The following is a 20,000-nucleotide window of genomic DNA, read 5'->3' as shown; positions in this document are numbered from 1 at the left end:
TACCCAGGACTGCCGAAGCAGCGTGGACCAGGGGAGGAACACACTTTTCATGGAAACGTAAGGCATCCATGACTGCCATAACGTAAGCCGCCGCTGTGCGCGTATACCCGTTCCCCGTAGGGAGGAGCAAGCCGCCGCTTAGAGACGAAGCATAAAGTGTCCTCATTCCACATAGGGCAAGCTGGATGAATCCATTTTACCCAGGACGGCCGAAGCGGCGTGGACCAGGGGAGAACTGAACTTTATGCTTCACACCACAGTAAGTCTTCGTGTCCTCTTCCACATAGGGCAAGCTAGAACTAACTATCTTACCCAGGACTGCCGAAGCAGCGTGGACCAGGGGAGGAACACACTTTTCATAGAAACGTAAGGCATCCATGACTGCCATAGTGCGTAAGCCGCCGCTGTGCGCGTAAACCCGTTCCCCGTAGGGAGGAGTCAAGCCGCCGCTTAGAGACGAAGTATGAAGTGTCCTCTTCCACATAGGGCAACCTAGAATGAACTATCTTACCCAGGACCGCCGAAGCAGCGTGGACCAGGGGAGAACTGAACTTTATACTTCACACCACAGTATTGAGTAATGTGCCCTCTTCCACATAGGGCAAGCTGGAATGTTCCATTTTACCCAGGACGGCCGAAGCGGCGTGGACCAGTGGAGGACTACACAATCATGAGGTTTGATATCGACTTGTGTGTTTCAATAGGATACCGATGGTATGGTTTGAACCGATTTGATTTAGCCATTCTGAAGTCATCACTTGGTTGAAGCGCTGAACTAGGGAGGCATCGTTTACATATATATTGGTTTTCGCATGCTCTACTAGGTTAATGTCATGAGGTTGGCTATCGAGCATGCCCAAGTGATGACTTGATTGTGTGCTTGCTTGAATTCTTCACATTTCATACCATCGGTTAGTTGTCGAATCATTCCTCGATCATAACCTTCGTTCTTGGTTCATGTATGCTCTCTTCCACATAGGGCAAGCTAGAATTAACTATCTTACCCAGGACCGCCGAAGCAGCGTGGACCAGGGGAGAACTATACTTTGTCTTGTATGCCCTCTTCCACATAGGGCAAGCTAGAACTAACTATCTTACCCAGGACCGCCGAAGCAGCGTGGACCAGTGGAGGACTATACTTTGTTCATAACACCACAGTATTGAGTAATGTGCCCTCTTCCACATAGGGCAAGCTAGAATGAACTATCTTACCCAGGACCGCCGGAGCAGTGTGGACCAGTGGAGGACTACACAATCATGAGGTTTGATATCGACTTGTGTGTTTCAATAGGGTACCGATGGTATGTTTTGAACCGATTTGATTTAGCCATTCTGAAGTCATCACTTGGTTGAAGCGCTGAACTAGGGAGGGGCATCGTTTACATATATATTGGTTTTCGCATGCTCTACTAGGTTAATGTCATAGGGTTGGCTATCGAGCATGCCCAAGTGATGACTTGATTGTGTGCTTGCTTGAATTCTTCACATTTCATACCATCGGTTAGTTGTCGAATCATTCCTCGATCATAACCTTCGTTCTTGGTTCATGTATGCTCTCTTCCACATAGGGCAAGCTAGAATTAACTATCTTACCCAGGACCGCCGAAGCAGCGTGGACCAGGGGAGAACTATACTTTGTCTTGTATGCCCTCTTCCACATAGGGCAAGCTAGAATGAACTATCTTACCCAGGACCGCCGGAGCAGCGTGGACCAGTGGAGGACTATACTTTGTTCATTACACCACAGTATTAAGTATGGTGTCCTCTTCCACATAGGGCAAGCTAGAATTAACTATCTTACCCAGGACCGCCGAAGCAGTGTGGACCAGGGGAGGACTATACTTTATACTTCACACACTAGCCAAATTGAAGTCATCACTTGGTTGAAGCACTGAACTAGGGCGAGTCTATCGTTTACTTTGCATTGGGATAATACGCTGCATGCTCTCTTAGGTTAATGTCATGTGATTGGCTATAGAGCATGCCCAAGTGATGACTTTGTTTCAAGCTCAACAGGTAGGGTATTGAGTCCTCTTCCACATAGGGCAAGCTAGAATTAACTATCTTACCCAGGACCGCCGGAGCAGCGTGGACCAGGGGAGAACTATACTTTGTCTTGTATGCCCTCTTCCACATAGGGCAAGCTAGAACTAACTATCTTACCCAGGACTGCAAAGCAGCGTGGACCAGTGGAGGACTATACTTTGTTCATTACACCACAGTATTAAGTATGGTGTCCTCTTCCACATAGGGCAAGCTAGAACTAACTATCTTACCCAGGACCGCCGAAGCAGTGTGGACCAGGGGAGGACTATACTTTATACTTCACACACTAGCCATACTGAAGTCATCACTTGGTTGAAGCGCTGAACTACGGCGGGGTAATCGTTTACAGGTTATAATCATATAGCTGCATGCTCATTAGTAGATAATGGAATATTGTATGGCAATATGAGCATGCCCAAGTGATGACTTTGTTTCAAGCTCAACAGGTAGGGTATTGAGTCCTCTTCCACATAGGGCAAGCTAGAATGAACTATCTTACCCAGGACCGCCGGAGCAGCGTGGACCAGTGGAGGACTCTATACTTTATACTTCACACCACAGTATTGAGTACGACTTGCATAAAGCCCCTAATGAGAACCACGAGGGCTCTCTCAATGTAGAACCACGAGGGCTCTAGTACCGATTCTCTCGGTACGGCTTGGTCCGTGTTCCTTTATGCATGTACTCGCAGAAAGTCTCAACCCGGAGGTCTTGACTTTGATTGTCATAGTTGGACTACGACGGGGCATCCGACCATTGCTGATCGAACACCCCTGATTCACCATCTTTCGGGTAGGCGGTACGCGTACCTCCGGACGCGGAAGTCTCAACCCGGAGGTCTTGACTTTGATTGTCATAGTTGGACTACGACGGGGCATCCGACCATTGCTGATCGAACACCCCTGATTCATCATCTTTCGGGTAGGCGGTGCGCGCACCTCCGACGCGGAAGTCTCAACCCGGAGGTCTTGACTTTGTATTGTCATAGTTGGACTACGACGGGGTATCCGACTCATCGAATACCCCAGAAGCACACCATCTTTCGGGTAGGCGGTACGCGTACCTCCGGACGCGGAAAGTCTCAACCCGGAGGTCTTGACTTTGGTTGTCATAGTTGGACTATGACGGGGCATCCGACCATTGCTGATCGAACACCCCTGTTACACCATCTTTCGGATAGGCGGTGCGCGACACCACCGACGCGGAAAGTCTCAACCCGGAGGTCTTGACTTTGTATTGTTGGATAGTCCTCTTCCACTATAGGGCAAGCTGGAAATATTCCATTTTACCCAGGACTGCCGAGGCAGCGTGGACCAGGGGAGAACTTCACGGAATCTTCAGGCATCCATGATTGCCATAGTGCGTAAGCCGCCGCTGTGTGCGTCAACTCGTTCCCCGTGAGGAGGAGTCTAGCCGCCGCTAAAAGACGAAGCATTAAGTGTCCTCATTCCACTATAGGGCAAGCTAGAATGAACTATCTTACCCAGGACCGCCGAAGCAGCGTGGACCAGGCGAAGACTATACTTTATACTTCACACCACAGTATTGAGTACGACTTGCATAAAGCCCCTAATGAGAACCACGAGGGCTCTCTCAATGTAGAACCACGAGGGCTCTAGTACCGATTCTCTCGGTACGGCTTGGTCCGTGTTCCTTTATGCTTGTACTCGCGGAAAGTCTCAACCCGGAGGTCTTGACTTTGATTGTCATAGTTGGACTACGACGGGGCATCCGACCATTGCTGATCGAACACCCCTGATTCACCATCTTTCGGATAGGAGGTGGGCGCACCTCCGACGCGGAAGTCTCAACCCGGAGGTTCGGACTTAGAGTTTTTCCCATTTAAAAGTTTTTCTCTTAGCCATACTGAAGTCATCACTTGGTGAACGATTGAACTAGGGCGGGTTAATCGTTTATAGGTATCATGTGGTTTGCATGCTCTCTTAGGTTAAGGTCATGTGGTTGGCTATCGAGCATGCCCAAGTGATGACTTTGTTTCACGCTTGCTTGATTTCTTCAAGATTCCCTGTTATATAGTGTAATCATTCGAGAACAGGGAATCTTTGGTTTTGCTCAACAGGTATTGGATGTCAACTTGGTATCTAGATCGCATTAAGTCTCAACCCTTAGGTTCGGACTTGTATAGTGACATCTTGTTACGGTCTTGAGTCTCAACCCGCAGGTTCGGACTACTTAGTGTTTGATCGAATATAATATGGCAACTTGTGCCTAAGTCTCAACCCGCAGGTTCGGACTTCTGTTTATTTGGCCAATGTATGTATAAGGCAACTTGTGCCTAAGTCTCAACCCGCAGGTTCGGACTTGTGTATTTGTTCGAAGTCATGTATAAGGCAACGTGTGCCTAAGTCTCAACCCGCAGGTTCGGACTTGTTAGTGTTTCGTCAACTTTCATATGGCAACTTGTGCCTAAGTCTCAACCCGCAGGTTCGGACTTGTGTATTTGTTCGAAGTCATGTATAAGGCAACTTGTGCCTAAGTCTCAACCCGCAGGTTCGGACTTGTGTATTTGTTCGAAGTCATGTATAAGGCAACTTGTGCCTAAGTCTCAACCCGCAGGTTCGGACTTCATAGTGTTTCGTCAATGTTCATATGGCAACTTGTGCCTAAGTCTCAACCCGCAGGTTCGGACTTCTATAGTGTTTCGTCAATTATCATATGGCAACTTGTGCCGAAGTCTCAACCCGCAGGTTCGGACTTCTGGAAGGATCACTTGGCCACTAATGATCCTTCCGCAGGTTCACCTACGGAAACCTTGTTACGACTTTTACTTCCTCTAAATCATCAAGTTCGGTCAACTTCGATAAAGCAGACGCGGTTCACGAGGATCCAGCGAACGATCATCTCCAAAGACCTCACTAAATAATCCATCGGTAGTAGCGACGGGCGGTGTGTACAAAGGGCAGGGACGTATTCAACGCTGGCTGATGACCAGCACTTACTAGAAGTTCCGAGTTCATATGGACCATTGCAATCCATAATCCCTACTAAGTGAGTATTTGAGTGATTTCCCGTTCCTCTCGGAATAGGAGACACGCTGCTACCCACATTGTAGCACGCGTGTAGCCCAGAACATCTAAGGGCATCACGGACCTGTTATCGCTCGATCTCATTTTGCTAAACACAAATTGTCCTGCTAAGCAGCGTACCGTAAGTGCACTTGCGCACACGAACAGCGAAGGTGTCAGGTCATACTCCACCGAAAGGTCCTAACCCGTTCCAATCGGCATCGACGCATTAACGCTGACTGCGTTCTAGTTAGCATATGTGAGTCACGTTCGTTATCGGAATTAACCAGACAAATCAATCCACGAACTAAGAACGGCCATGCACCACTACCCTTAAATTTGAGAAAGAGCTATTAATCTGTCTCACCTCCATAAGTTCGGACCTGGTAAGTTTTCCCGTGTTGAGTCAAATTGAACCGCAAGCTCCATTTCATTGTGGTGCCCTTCCGTCAATTCCTTTAAGTTTCAACTTTGCAACCATACTTCCCCCGGAACCTGACTTTGGTTTCCCGGAAGCTACTGAGAGCACCTGGTTGTAGCGTCTCCCAATTGCTAGTTGGCATCGTTTACGGTTAGAACTAGGGCGGTATCTAATCGCCTTCGATCCTCTAACTTTCGTTCTTGATTAAAGAAAGCATCCTTGACAAATGCCTTCGCTTTAGTTAGTCTTACGACGGTCTACGAATTTCACCTCTCGCGCCGTAATACTAGTGTCCCCAACTACTTCTGTTAATCATTACCTCCGGTCTGAGTACAAACCAATGAAAGATTAGACCAAGGTCGTATTCCATTATTCCATGCAAGATTATTCTAGGGCGTTTGGGCACCCTGCTTTAACCACTCTAATTTGTTCAAGGTAAACGTGAGCGGTCGAGCTCTATGTTACACTTGCACCCGTTGAAGGGCACACCATGACACAGACTTGGTGCCCTACCACACCATTGAGTCGCAACCAGATTCCGACTTGGCCCACCGACCACGGGTTGACCGGGTCGGCGGAGCCGGACTGTGTTGGACAAGTATCAACTTCGAACGTTTTAACCGCAACAATTTTAATATACGCTAGTGGAGCTGGAATTACCGCGGCTGCTGGCACCAGACTTGCCCTCCACTTGATCCTCGTAGAAGGATTTATGCTCTACTCATTCCAATTATGAAACATCATTAAAGAGTTTCATATTGTTATTTCTCGTCACTACCTCCCCGTCCCGGGATTGGGTAATTTACGCGCCTGCTGCCTTCCTTGGATGTGGTAGCCATTTCTCAGGCTCCCTCTCCGGAATCGAACCCTGATTCCCCGTTACCCGTTGCAACCATGGTAGTCCTCTATACTACCATCCATAGTTGATAGGGCAGATATTTGCGAGATCTGTCGTCGGTGCGAGACCATACGATCAGCATCATTATCCAGACTTCAACTCAATGACACGGAGAACCCGCGATTGGTTTGACTAATAAGTGCACCAGTTCCCGCGAGGGTCCTGGCATGTTGCATGTATTAGCTCTAGATTTTCCACAGTTATCCAAGTAACTAGGTTGATGATCTCGTAAATTATAGCTGTTATACTGAGCCTTATGCGGTTTCACATTAAATCTGTTTGTACTTAGACATGCATGGCTTAACCTTTGAGACGAGCGTATATTACTGGTAGGATCAACCAGAATTCCGACTTTGCGTTCGAATGTTCATTGTCCCATTGCACCCGGAGGAGCAAACACCACGTTCTATATGTTGTCAAGTCCGGTAGCACACGGGAGGCGAGCCCCCGTGCGAACCTCATTGCCCTCGTATCACACACACCCGATGCACCGGACAGGCACTTGAGCGGCATTCGACTCCGCTAAGCGCTCGTGCGCCCGATTGTGCATGCGCTGACGGGGCCTTCATACCCCTACCACAGCGACCTTATGCCAAACTTCCATGAATACTTAGGTGAGCTGACAAGGGCCTTCATTTCCCTACCATCAACTAAAGGACACGCTAGGCGCGTCCGATCATTGCAACTGCGGGGCTTTCATACCCCAATCACCACAGTACGCAATTCACCAGAGTTTAATCACAACCCCCCCGGACATGGCACACTATTAACTTGCAACAAAACTTAGTGTGTGCCGGGCACATCGGTTCCACAAAATCATTCCCGATGTACCCCAATTGGGGTTGTGAACGCATCCATGGTCCTCTGACACACCCAACCAAGCGTGGATACTACATACCTCAAACACCCAGTACACTAACAGACAAATCAACATATGGTTGCTTTCCCCCAGACATTTGCCAATCACTTGGCACCCGGACGGGAACTCGCTCCTGATTGCGCCATTGCCACCCATTTGCCAAGAGCGAGTTCTGTATGTAGATTTAATTTGGAAAGACAACCGTGTACTGGATATTCTATCCGACGATAACAGATGACGAGTACGAGACTCGACTACACTCACGGATAATACATTTTGGGTCGAGATTGCTTTCGGGGTTTTCGATTGGTCTTGCGCTTGTAAACGTATAACTTTGACTTGTGGTAACCTCGGTATGTTAGTCGATCACGTGGTTGTGAACTGGGTAAGGGTGGGCAATCTGTTCACTTGCACTCTGGGTAGGAATATGGTGAGCGCTATAGGTTAAAGATCATGGTATGGTTCCATCGTGATGACTTTCGTTAGATAGTAGGATGTTTGGATAGTTATAACGTTTTTGGCCATTTGTTCATAGTGTTCGGTCCATTGAGGAATTCGATTGGTCTTTGCTTCACACACGTGGTCGATCACTTGGATGTGAACTAGGGTGAGATTAAGGTGTTCACTAGTGCTCTTCGGTTTTGGATCAGTAATGAGCACTTGATTGGTTTCGCATAATATGTATCCATAGTGATGACTCTTTCCAGCTTAAGATTTCGTTACCAGTTTCGAATCCTCCCCACGTTCGCTTTTACTTGGTTAGGTTTTCGAGTGTAGATTTGAAAGCAATCTCATGTATGTATCCCATCTGATATAAGCCACTGACAGTTCATGTCACCTCGTTCAACTCTCGCTGGGTCACAGAAGTATGTTACTGCGCCCATTATCCCTACTCGGATAGGTTCGGTTCGTTCGTTTTATACTACGGTGAGTAAACTCAATTTGTGCATCGCATAGCCATGGAAAGCAAGCTTTCGCGGGCCTCTTCGACTGTTTTGATACGAGCTGTGCCCGTGATGCTTGTCATCCCAGGATACTAGACCCCTTTGGACGACCGCATGACCATCAGAAAGTAAATTCCACGTTCGGTTTATTTGCTACTTCCACCGTTCTAGTACTATGGGGTTGGAACCCCTAACATAAAGTATCTATGTAGAACCACGAGGGCTCTCAATGTAGAACCACAAGGGCTCTAGTACCGATTCTCTCGGTACGCTTGGTCCGTGTTCCTTTATGTTTGTACTCTTGTGTGTATAAAATTCATGTTCGATTTGGGATATTTGCTACTTTCACCTGTGCGCTGTGTATAACTACGGAGAAACTCAATTTGTGCATCGCATAGCCATGGAAAGCAAGCTTTCGCGGGCCTCTTCGACTGTTTTGATACGAGACTGTGCCCGTGATGCTTGTCATCCCAGGATACTAGACCCCTTTGGACGACCGCATGACCAACAGAATGTAAATTCCAGTTCGTTTTTGGATATTTGCTACTGTCACCGTTTGAGTACTATGGGGCTTGAACCCCTAACATAAAGTCTTTGTGTAGAACCACGAGGGCTCTATAGTACCGATTCTCTCGGCACGCTTGGTCCGTGTTCCTTTATGTTCGTACTCTTGTGTGTATAATATACATGTTCGGTTTGGGATATTTGCTACTTTCACCTGGGTCCCGTTCTTCATACAAGTCTGCCTTGCTAATGTGGTAACTTTATAGTGTAGTTCTGACATCCCAATTTTGGGACTTAGCCGATTTTTCATGAATTTCCATATGACCCATAGGGTCCCTTTCTTCATACAAGCTTGCCTAGGGCGATCGGTCAAAACTTGTCTTACTATTCGATTGGTCTTCGCACTTTCACCCTAGGCAGTTTGCCTAGGTGTAGCTTCTTGAGGAGGTCAAAACCCAAAATAAGGAGGTTCAGCCGACCCAAAAACCTCCCCTGTCTGAACTACACTAACCCGATTTTTCAGGGTCCTCAGCGCCATACAACTTTGCCTAGGTCACATGTACTCTTGACTTAGGCCATCTGACTTGGTCCGTGTTTCTTCTTAGGGTTCACCTAGGTACTTTGCCTTGCTTGATGTGGTAACTTTTTAGTGTAGTTCAGACATCCCAATTTTGGGACTTAGCCGATTTTTCATGGATTTTCCATATGACCCATAGGGTCCCTTTCTTCATACAAGCTTGCCTAGGGCGATCGGTCAAAACTTGTCTTACTATTCGATTGGTCTTCGCACTTTCACCCTAGGCAGTTTGCCAAGGTGTAGCTTCTTGAGGAGGTCAAAACCCAAAATAAGGAGGTTCAGCCGACCCAAAAACCTCCCCTGTCTGAACTACACTAACCCGATTTTTCAGGGTCCTCAGCGCCATACAACTTTGCCTAGGTCACTTGTACTCTTGACTTAGGCCATCTGACTTGGTCCGTGTTTCTTCTTAGGGTTCACCTAGGTACTTTGCCTTGCTTGATGTGGTAACTTTTTAGTGTAGTTCAGACATCCCAATTTTGGGACTTAGCCGATTTTTCATGTATTTCCATATGACCCATAGGGTCCCTTTCTTCATACAAGCTTGCCTAGGGCGATCGGTCAAAACTTGTCTTACTATTCGATTGGTCTTCGCACTTTCACCCTAGGCAGTTTGCCTAGGTGTAGCTTCTTGAGGAGGTCAAAACCCAAAATAAGGAGGTTCAGCCGACCCAAAAACCTCCCCTGTCTAAACTACACTAACCAGATTTTTCAGGGTCCTCACCGTCATACAACTTTGCCTAGGTCACTTGTTCTCTTGACTTAGGCCATCTGACTTGGTCCGTGTTTCTTCCTAGGGTTCACCTAGGTACTTTGCCTTGCTTGGTGTGGTAACATTTGAGTGTAGTTCTGACATCCCCATTTTGGGACTTAGCCGATTTTTCGTAAAATACCATATGACCCATCAGGGTCCTTGCCTTCATATAAGTTTGCCTTGCTTGGTGTGGTAACATTTGAGTGTAGTTCTGACATCCCCATTTTGGGACTTAGCCGATTTTTCGTAAAATACCATATGACCCATCAGGGTCCTTTGCTTCATATAAGTTTGCCTTGCTTGGTGTGGTAACATTTGAGTGTAGTTTCGACATCCCCATTTTGGGACTTAGCCGATTTTTCGTAAATTACCATATGACCCATCAGGGTCCTTTGCTTCATATAAGTTTGCCTTGCTTGGTGTGGTAACATTTGAGTGTAGTTCTGACATCCCCATTTTGGGACTTAGCCGATTTTTCGTAAAATACCATATGACCCATCAGGGTCCTTTGCTTCATATAAGTTTGCCTTGCTTGGTGTGGTAACATTTGAGTGTAGTTTCGACATCCCCATTTTGGGACTTAGCCGATTTTTCGTAAAATACCATATGACCCATCAGGGTCCTTTGCTTCATATAAGTTTGCCTTGCTTGGTGTGGTAACATTTGAGTGTAGTTCTGACATCCCCATTTTGGGACTTAGCCGATTTTTCGTAAAATACCATATGACCCATCAGGGTCCTTTTCTTCATATAAGTTTGCCTTGCTTGGTGTGGTAACATTTGAGTGTAGTTCTGACATCATCATTTTGGGACTTAGCCGATTTTTCGATCCATACCATATGACCCATAAGGGTCCTTTTCTTCATATAAGTTTGCCTTGCTTCATGTAGTAACATATGAGTGTAGTTCTGACATCCCCATTTTGGGACTTAGCCGATTTTTCGATCAATTCCATATGACCCATCAGGGTCCTTTCCTTCATATAAGTTTCCCAAGACTTAGTGTTTTTTACCTTTGGACACCAATATCACCCTTACGGGTATCTTTGATCTTCGCACCATGTATTGACCAAATGTAGGTCTTGCTATGCCAAACTTATAATTGTTCGACACCAAGTCTCTATCTTGAACCATTAAGGCTCTAACTTGCACCAATTGCTTGGTACTCTTGGTCCGTGTTTCATCGCATACTGACTTCTTGACTTAGTGCTTTTTTCCTTTGGACACCAATATCACCCTTGCGGGTATCTTTGATCTTCTCACTTTGTATTGACCGAATGTAGGTCTTGCCATGCCAAACATATAATTGTTCTACACCAAGTCTCTATCTCGTACCGCCAGCTCGGTACATTCGATAAACCTGCCCTTAAGGCACCCGGGACTTAGTCATTTTTTCACATTTTTCATGATTTTGAGGCAACTTTTCTCGACTTTGCCACCTTATATCACCAAGATCCTTTCCCTTTAGCGCTTCACTCTGTTCGTATGATATTTAGCGCTGACTATCACCTTTCTATCGCTGACCTCAACTTCTTATTCGGTGCCATAGAGCCAGAGATATTTGGTGTATGCTGTTATAAGGGAAGTTTGTCACTTTTTCAAAGGCCCACTTTGGGACGCCCATATCTCACCTTCACGTATCTTCGATCTTCTTGTCGTCTATGGACGAAACTTAGGTCTTGTATTGGCCAACTTATAAATGTTCTACGGCCAAGCCGTATCTCTTACCGCCAGCCCGGTATTCATGGACTTAGTCGGATTTTCGCCTCTCGTGGTAACAATTTCTGACTTTGACTCACAATAACACCCGAACGGTCACATGCTAGCGCTTTGCTTGGTAGGAATTATAGTTAGCGCTACCTTTTCTCTTTCCATCGATACCTTGTTCGTTCCATTCCATGCCATACAGCCGAAGTTATGATGTTTCCCGTTTTCCATATCATGTGGAGCTTATGCTCTGGGAAAACCATCTAACACCTGTACCACCCTTTTGGGTACCACCGATCTCGTCACTATGTTCGGGCCAAATATAGGTTATAACATGCCCAACATATAATTGTTCTACACCAAGTCTCTATCTCTTACCGCCTGCTCGGTATTTTACTCGTAAGTCCAAATTTCACAACTTGTACTTTTTGGCCCAATGTACTCGAGTTTCAATTTTGGTAACATTTTTCGACTTTGACACTTAATAACTTCCAAATCATGCTAGTTAGCGCTTTGCTTTCTTCTAGTCGTATCTAGCGCTGGGAGTTACCTTTCCAAAACATATCCTAGCTTAACAATCCATGCCATACAGCCGGAGCTATACGGTGCACAAGTCAAATCCATTTTAGCCATGTTTCATTTTTGCCAATTTTTGACCACTCGTATCACCCTTCCAGAGTGGTCCGATCTTCTCGCTGTCTATGGACGACTTTTAGGTCTCGTAGAGGCAAACTTATAAGTATTCTACGTCAACCCGCTATCTCTTACCGCCTGCTCGGTATTCTTGGTCTTGTGTGATTTTTGGAAATTTTGGTATTATTTTTCCACTTTGTCGCTTAATAACTCAGTTTTGCTCAACACTTAGCGCTTCGGTTGTTTGGGATTATAGTTAGCGCTCGGTTCGACCTTTCCAACACTGATCTTAGCTTGTCGATCCGTTCCATACAGCCTGAGTTATTCGCGATACCGTGTTTCAACCCATTTCTCAAGTCTCGTTTTGGTCCAACTTTGAACCAGCCATATCACCCTGATGGGTACCTCCGATCTTCTCGCTCTATATTGGCCAAAGTTAGGTCTTGTGGTAACGTACTTATGATTGTTCTACGCCGTGTTCGTAGCTCTTATCGTTCGCCCGCTATTTTCGATCATAAGGTGAATTTTCGCCTCTAAACCACCATTTTTCACCTTTGCCCTCTAATATGACCGACTTGCTCAACACCTAGCGCTTCGCTTGGTAGGACACATAGCTAGCGCTCGTCAAGACCTTTCCAACGCATATCCAAGCTTTCCGATCCGAGCCATACAGCCTGAGCTATAGGCGATACCGTTTTTCCCATTTTCTTGGTCACATGCACTTTAGGGTACCCCTTTTTGCCTTTGACCCTTAATACCTCCTCCGGGTCACTAGTAGGTGCTCAGCTTGGTAGGAAACATAGCTAGAGCAGGCCTTCACCTTTCCAAAACTGCCTCAAGTGTACCGATCCGACATCTAGAACCAAAGTTATGGTCATTCCTATCATGCTCTACTTTCATGGTCAACCTCCACCAAGCACACCTAGGTTGGACCAACTTTCACCAACTCATCTCGAACCCCAAATTTGCTTCGACCTACTAGGTTTCCCTAGTAAAGTGGTCAAAACATCCATTACAACACGACTGGTCTTTCTGGTGGTCGACCTAGGCGACTTTGTTCGACGACCACCACCCCATGGAACTAAAAGACGTCCCTTGATACGGACCACCGATACATTTTCCGGCCTGTCTAAACTACACTCATCGAAATTTTTTTGGGTCCCCACCGTCATACAAGTTTGCCTAGGTCAAGTTTTTCTTCCGGATCGGCCGCGGACCTCACTTTTCATTATCTAGGGAGGCCATAGGGCCCCAAAAGGGGTTTTTTAAAATTTTCGACACTTTCGACTTTGGTCGGATTTTTTCCGATTTTGGTCCGACCTAGGGACTTGGTGGTCCAAGGAGCCTCGGGACCAAACTTTTTTCTCAGGGGTCCCTACCTCCATACAACTTTGCCTAGGTCAATTTTTTGTTCCAAATCGACCGCGGATTTCACTTTTCAATATCTGGGGCTCGTGTAGAGTCCGAATATGAGGTTTTCTCATTTTTCGACATTTTCGACTTTTTTCGACTTTTTTCGGGTTTTTCGACCTAGGGGTCCGCCGAACAAATTTTGGGTCAAAAATTTTTATTGAACTAGTCGAAAGTACGCAAAAAGATAAGACTTTTTGCCGAAGACACCATGCCCCGGAACCGACTCCTTCCCCTTCAAAATAGGGGACAAACGTGATTTTTGAAACTTTTCCTTAGGGAGCCCAAGACTTAGAAAATTTTCAAATTCTCGATTTTTCGATTGCGAGCTAGCGCTTTGCGGTCTTCGGCAATGTTGTAGATCTCGACGAGATAAAACTTTTTGGTCAAGGGACATTTTGCCCTCCGACCCCTCCTTCCCCCCGCAAATCGCCCCCCAAAGTGCAATTTTTGCATTTTCACCTCTTTGCATGCACTGTTCGGCCCAAATGGCCACTTTCTATGGGTCTGAGCGCTTTGCGGTCTTCGGCAAACTTTTAGAGCGTACCAAGCCCTAATTATAATTGTTCTACACCAACTTCGTACCTCTTCATCCCTGGCCGCTATTCGCGTACCAAGGTAATTTTTGTTCATTTTATCAACATTTTTCATCTTTGACTGTTTATATCGGCCTTGCCATGAACCGATAGCGCTTCGCTGTGTTCTAACGTAAGTTAGTACTGCTCAATACCTTTCCAAATCATGTCTTAGATTGTCATTTGCTTGCATACAGCCGGAGCTATGAGCGATACCGTAAAAAGTACCGAAACTTGGAAAAATCCTTGGATCGCCCATATCCCCCCTTTGGGGACCAGATATCGAAAAAAGTTCTTATTCAAAAAGTTGCGCCTTAACGTGTTCTAGTTATGCCTAGAACATTTCACTTCGCTAGCTGGCCTGCAACTTAGCCGTAATTGGGATTTTAGGGTGTTCATGGAGGGCCCATTTCCTGCGACTTGGTATCTTTTGGGCCCTATGTTTCTCTAATATCTCCACAAGTTTTCCAGATAGCTTTCTCATACTTTCAGGGTGCCTAGAACACCTCAAGACCTTTCCAACGCTATGCCGTTTGCCTCGCTCGGACATCTACAGCCGAAGTTATTCGAGGTACACGGTACCTTACCCTGTTTTCTCAGTACTTGGTCGAAAATTTCGATCAGCCATATGACCGACTTGGACAACCCTGAGCGGGTTGGCCCCATATAACTAAACTTTTGTCTCTTGTAGGCAAACTTATAAATGTTCTACGTCAACTCGCTATCTCGTACCGCCTTGACGGTATACTTGGTCCAAGGGCCATTTCCAGCGACTTGGTCGCAATTTCGCTCTAAGTTTCGCTAATACCTTCGTCCGTGGACATGGTGATTTTTTGTTCGTATTTTTCCTTGATAGTCCCACTCAAGACTATTCCATACCAGAGCCAAGCGTCCCGCTAAGTGCCATACAGCCTGAGCAGTAATTCATGAAAGGTACCTATACCAGTTTTTGCCATACTTGGGTACAAACTTTGTATCGCCCATATCTCCACTTTGGAGGCCAGCCAGCACCTTTGCCCCATATACTTTTTTCTTGGTCATACCATGCACTAAATATAATTGTTCTACGCCAACTTGCTATCTCTTCTCTAACTTGCCGTTATTCTTGGTCCAAGTCCCATTTCATTCGTTTTCGGACCCATTTTGCTATATGTTTCACTAATAGCTTCGGCCATGGACAAGCTGATATTCTGTTTGTATTTTTGCTTGATAGTCCCACTCAAGACCATTCCAAAACACACCGCAACTTGTCGCTCGGTGGCAAACTGACCGAGTTATAATTCATGAAAGGTACCTCTTCTTGGTACACCACATGGTCGGCCCAAACCATAAACCGACCAAACGACCGACTTGGAGCACCCTGACCGGGTAGCCCCCATATAATGAAAGTTGCGTCTCTACACGCCCAACTTATGAATATTCTACGCCAAGTCGCTATCTCTTACCGGTAAGCCGGTATTCACCATCCAAGGGTGATTTTGGTCAAGTGCCATTTCCTGCGACTTGGTCCCCGAATTGGACCATCATCACCTAATATCTCCGTGGTCTTTCAACTCAGCCTCATAAAACTTTCAGGGTAGATAGGTCTCCCCAAGACCTTTCCAACGGTGAGCCGTTTGCCTCGCTCGGCCATCTACAGCCGAAGTTATTAATGGTACTTGGTACCTTACCCTGTTTTTTCCATACTTGTTCGTACTTGGGTACAAACTTTGGATCGCCCATATCTCCACTTTGGAGGCCAGCTAGCACCTTGGCCCCATATACTTTTTTGTTGGTCATGCCATGCACCAAATATAATTGTTCTACGCCAACTTGCTATCTCTTCTCCAACTTGCCGTTATTCTTGGTCCAATTCCCATTTCATTCGTTTTTGGACCCATTTTGCTATATGTTTCACTAATAGCTTCGGCCATGGACAAGCTGATTTTCGATTGGTATTTTTCCTTGATAGTCCCACTCAAGACCATTCCAAAACACACCGCAGCTTGTCGCTCGGTGGCAAACTGACCAAGTTATAATTCATGAAAGGTACCTCAACTTGGCACACCACGTGGTCCGCCCAAACCATAAACCAACCAAACGACCGACTTGGAGCACCCTGACCGGGTTGGCCCCATATAATAAAAGTTGCGTCTCTACACGCCCAACTTATGAATATTCTACGCCAAGTCGCTATCTCTTACCGGTAAGCCGGTATTCACCTTCCAAGGGTGATTTTGGTCAAGCGCCATTTCCTGCGACTTGGTCCCCGAATTGGACCATCATCACCTAATATCTCCGTGGTCTTTCAACTCAGCCTCATGAAACTTTCAGGGTAGATAGGTCTCCCCAAGACCTTTCCAACGGTGAGCCGTTTGCCTCGCTCGGCCATCTACAGCCGAAGTTATTAATGGTACTTGGTACCTTACCCTGTTTTTTCCATACTTGTTCGTACTTGGGTACAAACTTTGGATCGCCCATATCTCCACTTTGGAGGCCAGCCAGCACCTTGGCCCCATATACTTTTTTGTTGGTGATACCATGCACCAAATATAGTTGTTCTACGCAAGCTTGCTATCTCTTCTCCAACTTGCGGTTATTTTTGACTCAAGTCCCATTTCCATAGTTTTTGGTACCAATTTGCTCTATGTTTCGCTAATAGCTTCGCCCAAGGACTTTGTGATTTTTTGTTCGCATTTTTCCTAATAGTCCCACTCAAGACTATTCCAAATCACACCTTAGCTTGTCGCTCAGTGCCATACAGCCAGAGTTTTAATTCATGAAAGGTACATCACCTTGGTACATCACGTGGTCGGTCCAAACCATCAACCAACCATATGACCGACTTCGAGTCGAGCTAGCGGCTACGCTCAATATAATGAAATGCGTGTCTTGATGCGGGCTACTGACGGTCTGAACAATGTAGCTCGCTAGCTCGTCTCTAAACTTGTGTTTTGGTCGAATATTGGGTGTTCATGTACCACTTCGGGTAACATGGACTTTGGTGCAACTTTACCACTTGTGCACTTAATAACTTCCCGGTCATTCAAGTCTTTGCCTTCATACTTTCAGGGTAGTTAGGTCTCGTCGAGACCTTTCCATACATATGCCAAACTCATCGATCGGACATCTATAGCCCGAGTTATTCGCGGTACACCGTACCTTACCCTGTTTTTTCCTCAATTGGGTACAAACCTTGGAACACCCATATCGCCCCTTTAGAGACTAGCTGGCACGTTGGCCTCATATAATGATAAGTGCACCTCAACTAGGGCTACTGACGGTCAGAACATTTCAACTTGCTAGCTCGGGCCCACACTTGTGTTTTTCTCGAATATATGGTTCAAGTGTGCCACTTTGGGCACTTTTGGACATTTTGTCCCCACACAACTTTCTTGCCTTGGTAGATAGGGTCTTGTGATCTTGGGCAAAAAGATGCACCAAGATAAAGTCTAACTTTCGTTCTTGTACCGCAAAGCGCTATCTCAAACACCCGAGGAGATAGAAAGTGATTATGTTCGGTATATCGGTCTTCCATGGCCTACTATGGTAAACCCCTGCAGGTATGCAACCGAAGGTGCTTGGTACATGTATTTGGTGCAATATCGGTGCAAAGTAGGTGTTTCCTTGATCGGGCTATAACTTTCTTGGTTGATGTTGGATTGCTTTGCGGTCTTCGGGGGATAGTTAGGGAACATGTTGGCCAACATTTCCTTATTCCTCAGCCTGGCCGTACCTCTTACCGTCTAGGCGGTATACATGCTCTAAGTTGGAACTTGTGTTCCTTTGGGTAACTTCTCTGACTTTGACGCTTAATAACTTTCGTTCATATGCAGTCTAAGCTCTGCAACTCTCAGGAAAGCTAGTACTACTCATTTCCTTTCCATATCAGTCTTTGGCTTGTCGATCCGATGTCTACAGCCTTACTTATTCACGTTCCCTGTGAAGGTAGGTTTTTGCCCATTTTCCAGTTCATGTGGTAACATTCCCAGACTTTGCCGGCTTTCTCTTCATGTGGTAACTTGCTTGCTCATGTGGTAACTTGGAAGTGTATTTCTGACAGACCCAATCTGGGACTTAGCCGATTTTTCTCTGCATATTATATGGATCCATCACTAGGCCATCTTGCTTGCTCATGTGGTAACTTGGAAGTGTATTTCTGACAGACCCAATCTGGGACTTAGCCGATTTTTCTCTTCATATCATATGGATCCATCACTAGGCCATCTTGCTTGCTTGTGTGGTAACTTGATAGTGTATGTCTGACAGACCCAATCTGGGACTTAGCCGATTTTTCTCTTCATATCATATGGATCCATCACTAGGCCATCTTGCTTGCTTGTGTGGTAACTTGGAAGTGTATTTCTGACAGACCCAATCTGGGACTTAGCCGATTTTTCTCTTCATATTATATGGATCCTGGACTTAGCCGATTTTTCTCTTCATATCATATGGATCCATCACTAGGCCATCTTGCTTGCTTGTGTGGTAACTTGGAAGTGTATTTCTGACAGACCCAATCTGGGACTTAGCCGATTTTTCTCTTCATATTATATGGATCCTGGACTTAGCCGATTTTTCTCTTCATATCATATGGATCCATCATTAGGCCATCTTGCTTGCTTGTGTGGTAACTTGATAGTGTATTTCCGACAGACCCAATCTCGGACTTAGCCGATTTTTCTCTTCATATTATATGGTTCCATCACTAGGCCATCTTGCTTGCTTGTGTGGTATCTTGAAAGTGTATGTCTGACAGACCCAATCTCGGACTTAGCCGATTTTTCTCTTCATATAATATGGATCCTGGACTTAGCCTGTTATTAGGTTATTATATATGGATCCTGGACTTAGCCGATTATTAGGTTATTATATATGGATCCTGGACTTAGCCGATTTTTCTCTTCATATAATATGGATCCGGGACTTAGCCGATTATTAGGTTATTATATATGGATCCTGGACTTAGCCGATATTTCTCTTCATATAATATGGATCCGGGACTTAGCCAATTTTTCTCTTCATATAATATGGATCCGGGACTTAGCCGATTTTTCTCTTCATATAATATGGATCCGGGACTTAGCCAATTTTTCTCTTCATGTGGTAACGTATGCCAATCGCTCACAAGTCATGGGATAAGGGTACTTGTGTTCTTCCATCTTCTAAGTCCCGCACGGGGACATCGTGATCGCCCCAAGTCCGGAATAGCGCCAAGTCAAGCCCCACGGTGGCCGTGCAGGACCTGTTAGCGGCGGCCCCACTGACAGCACTAATCCGGACTTAGAAATTATATCTTTCTAATCGAACACCACACACGCAACACCACCATACCACCATCTCCTTGCAAGTACCTAAGTACCCGCAACTCCATGGTGAAGGCAATGTCACTCCATCACCAACCTCTTTGCATTGCAAGCACTTGCGTACCTACAACACTCCGAAGAAGGCAACGGCGCGCGATGCTCGACTCCACACACCTCACCACACCACACCACCGATGGCCAGCCAGCCAGCCAGCCCAGCTAAGGGCTAACCCACCAACCAACCACCAATGGCCTAGGCCAGCCGGATCCCACCTTCAAGTCCAAGCACAGCCAAGTGCAAGTACCGCCAAGTGTTCACCAACCAACCATCACACCAGGTCAGCCGGCCAGTACCCACCTTCA

The sequence above is a fragment of the Anopheles ziemanni genome, assembly GCF_943734765.1.
Source record: "Anopheles ziemanni chromosome X unlocalized genomic scaffold, idAnoZiCoDA_A2_x.2 X_unloc_44, whole genome shotgun sequence".
NCBI classification, from domain to species: Eukaryota; Metazoa; Arthropoda; class Insecta; order Diptera; family Culicidae; genus Anopheles; species Anopheles ziemanni.
This window is presented reverse-complemented; position numbering follows the sequence as displayed.